We start from the raw sequence: 4,481 nt of genomic DNA, 5'->3' as shown, positions 1-4,481 counted from the left end.
TACTTGTTTCACCGTTGGTGTAATGATTTGCTTTGGTTCCATACGTCAAATGGTGTATGGTTGTCAATTTCGAGCATAGTGACTTGAGGTGTCCCATGTGGAGCAGTGTTTGGATAGGATCGCGCATTGTAGTGAAGCTATGTGGAGATATGACCTTGCGGGTTAGATTCGTGTGTCCTATTCTATGATGTGAGATGGGTTCTCAGCCCTGTGTTGTGGTGGTACTGGTGAGCTTGAGGTACAACCCTTTCATTTGAGTCATTTTCATGATTTGAGTATGTTCGGACCGTTGCTTATTGGTGCGCGTATTATGCTAGATGTGGCTTAGGCCTCTATTGGTGTGACATGTCACCAGGGTAGTGTGTTGGGTCAGAGGAGATCGTTGTGATCATTAATGAAAATAAACGGATTAGATTTCAGCATGTTTGATGGGTAAATATCGAGGATCGGTTCAAAAAAAAATTTGCTATGGTAATTGCCAGAGAAGAAATGGCTTCATGAATGGTTGATCTGAGAAATGGTTATGGTTTATTGCGTGTTTCATTTATCGTTGGCAGTATATGAAAGTGTTGGAATGAGACTTTAGCTGATAAGAGGTTTTCTATCGTTATTTGGTTGTTATGGGCAGCTGCTGTGAATAAAAGTTATTGCTGCGAGCGTTAGAGTTATATGGTATATCATGGGATTGCTCCCGAGGTTGCAGGCATGGGTTACTACAGCTAGTTCGGGTCTATTCAAAGTATAGGTGTGAGGTTTTGATCGTATTGATGGTTTCAGAAGTGAAAATGTGGTTCTATGGTTTATGGGCTAGATTGGATTGTGTAATTTTAGTTAAACGGTGTTATCAGACCTATATAAGATAGGGTGACGTGGGATCACCCCCGGCTATATGCATGGTAAGGTTATTTAGCGATTGGTGGGCTTTTAGAATAGCTCTAGGTACGTTCGAGGACGAACGTGTGCTTAAGTGGGGGAGGATGTAACGACCCGACCGGTTGTTTTGAACTTTTGCACTTTGATCGCTAGTTCCCAGGCATGACTTGCCCCGTGTAACGTGTTATGACTGATGTAGATCGTTGGTTTTGGTTTTTAGGAAAAATCAGAATGAATTTGAAGGAACAGTCTCAGTTGAAAGCTTTGAATTTAAAAGGTTTGACTAAGAGTTGACTTATTTGTATATGAGCTTGGATCAGAAATTTTATGATTTGGATAGCTTCGTTGGGTGATTTATGACTTAGGAGCGCGATCGAAATGCATTTTGGAAGTCCGTGGAAGGATTTGGCTTGAATTGGCAAAGTTAATATTTTGGCGAATTCCGGTTGATAGGTGAGATTTTGATCCGACGGTCTGAATGGAATTCCGAGAGTTGTTATAGCTTTGTTATGTCATTTGTGATGTTTGTGTAAAATTTCAGGTCATTTGGACGTCGTTTGGTCGGCTTTTTGATTGAATTCGGATTTCGGAAGTTTTGGAATTCTTAGGCTTGAATCCGAGGGTGATTAAAACATTATGTTTTGATGTTGTTTTGAGCATTCCAAAGGTTGGAACAAGTTCGAATTATGTTATAAGGTGTGTTGGCATGTTTGGTCGGGGTCCCATGAGGCTCAGATATGTTTTGGAAGATTTTGTCGTTGTGAGCATAAGCATGTAAGGATCCAAAGGTCCATTTTTAGTTCTAGAGATCGAAATTTGATTTCGAGACTTCCCGAATTTTGATAATGAATTATAGGACTGATCTGGAAAGTTTGTTCTAATTTCATCAAGTCGCGATTGGGTTTTTGACACGAAACATGAGTTAATTGTTTAACGAGCGAAATGGGTATTGAACTGAGCAAATGAGCTCCGAATTGAGTTTTGACTGAAGGGCTATGTTCGTATTATTATTTGTGACTCATAGGAACAAGAATCATTGAATTCCAAGTTCGTATGATGGAGTTAGAGCCTTTTTAGTGAAAAGAAAAGCTGTTGCAATTTTCTGGGCAGTTTCTGCATTTTTCGCACGTGTGAACAGTAACCGTACCTGCGTGAACAGTATCCATGTACAGTATCATGTATAGTAAACACGAACAGTATCCATGTACCGTACCCGTGTACAGTACATATGAACAGTACCCCGTGAATAGTGTAGTGAACAATACCCAAACGCGTGAACAGTGCCCCCGACATTTCTGGGCAGATTCTTAAGTTCTGAAAATGGGACTCGTCCCATTTTCCATTTTTATCAAATTGGAGCTTGGGGAGAGGCGATTTTCGGGAGATTTTCAGAGAAAACAACGGGGTAAGTGTTCTTAACTTAATTTTGGTTAGATTACCCGAATCTATTACTATTTTTGGCATTTAATTGGTGATTTTAGTTGGGAAATTCTTGAAAACCCTTTTGGTTTAATTTGAAGATTTGAGGATCAGTTGATGTCGGATTTTAGTAAAATTATTATGGTTGGACTCGTTGTTGGATGAGGTTTCATATTCCATAATATTTGTCGGGTTCCGAGACGTGGGCCCCACGGGCGAATTTTGAGTGCAATTTCAGATTTTTAATGGAAAATGTAGAATTTCATATGGAATTAATTCCTATAATTTTTATTAACTGAATCGAATTATTGTGGCTAGATTCGAGGCATTCGGAGGTCGATTTGAGAGACAAAGGCATCGCGAGCTAGAGGATTAGCCGGTTCGAGGTAAGTAATGATTGTAAATACTGTCCTGAGGGTTTGAAACCCTGGATTATATGTCGTTGTGTTACATTGAGGTGACTTGAATGCTGGATGACGAGCGTGGGGTAGAGCACCGCTGGGGATTGTGACATAGTCCATCCCGAACGAATATTTTAATGCGTATTTGATAGTTAATTGTTTGACATTATTATATTTTTGGGTTGTATGCCGTGTTTGGGGCCTTGTGCCGACTTGTTGAGACCTTTAGGAGCATTTTTACTATCTTTCCTCACTCTATTTGTTTGAAAGCATATTCTCAGTCATGTTTTACCTGTTTACTGCTCAAATCTGGCTTTATCACTATATTTTAAAAATGTGGAAATTATTTTGGGCCGAGTTCCCTGTTTTACTGAGATAGACCGAGGGTCTGATTGTGTGATTGATGACTGAGATAGACTGAGAGTCTGATGGTGAGGTTAATGATTGAGAGAGGCCGAGGGACTAGTTGTGAGGATTATATAACTATGGATTGGGTTGCACGCAGCAGCAATGTATATATATATATATATATATATATATATATATATATATATGTATGTATGTATATGGATCGGGCTGCACGCCGCAGCGATACTTATATGGATCGGGTTGCGTGCCGCAGCAATGTAGCGTTTGGGTTGTAGGAGCCCTTCCGGAGTCTGCACACCCCCAGTAAGCGCAATAGACTATTTATATGGATCGGGCTGTGCGCCACAGCGATGCATGGATCGGGCTGCACGCCGCATCGGTTACTTTGATTTAAGTTATTGTGAGAGATGTACGGATCGGGCTGCACGCCGCAGCAGTTACTATATGGTACCAATTGAGCGTGAATGCTGAGTGCGAGTACTGATTGGTAAGAGTTGAGTCATGAGTGACAGAGAGCCTAGCCCGAGGGGCAATAGATATATACATGCATATGAGTGATGTTTTTGCCTGAGAGGCCTATTTATGGACTTATTGATTTCACTCCTCTTTAAAGTAAATTTCTATCGAATATGTTGATTTATCGACTGTTTTCACTCATCTTTATATTGAGCCTCTGTCGGAAAGTTGAACAAATGTTTTAAAATAACTTTTATTTAAACTGGGGTTTATGAGATGTTCAAAAATTAATCACTGATTTGGCATTGGTAATTCCCACAGAGATTTTAAGTTATGAAGTGTTTATGATTACTGTTTTGCCCGAGGGGCTGTTTTACAAACTATATTTTGCCCGAGGGGCTGATTATGGCTTTAATCTCTATTATTATCTTAAATGGAATTGAACCCCTACCAATACTGCTGGAAAGTATTTCAAAATGATTTTTACTAAAAGCTAGATTTTAAAAGGGAAGATTGACTCGTATTATGATTTGAAGGCTTGTTGTGTTTATTGAGCCTAACGTGAATGTGGATTCATTGTTTCCTACTGCTCAGACTTTATTTACTCTTATTACTTACTGTGTTGGAGTACTCACATTACTCCCTGCACCACGTGTGCAGATTCAGGTATATCGGAACCCGGTAGCGGGTATTGATAGCTCAACCGCGGAATCATCAGAGTTAGCAAGGTGGTTGCATGACGTTCGCAACACCGCTTCCTTCCCCTCATTTTTGTTACCGTATTTAGTATATTTTTAGACTTTTGTTGTATTCAGACCTTGATAGTTGCTCATGACTAGTGACACCCTAATGTCGGGTTGGTATTTATTCCGCACTGTTATTCCATGATTTTATTATGAAACATTGTTTATTTTAAAGACTTAAAAATGACTCTTAATGCTTAAAGGGTTAAGGTGAGTGTTG

The sequence above is a fragment of the Nicotiana sylvestris genome, chromosome 6, assembly GCF_000393655.2.
Source record: "Nicotiana sylvestris chromosome 6, ASM39365v2, whole genome shotgun sequence".
NCBI lineage: Eukaryota > Viridiplantae > Streptophyta > Magnoliopsida > Solanales > Solanaceae > Nicotiana > Nicotiana sylvestris.
Note: the sequence above shows the minus strand (reverse complement) of the source record.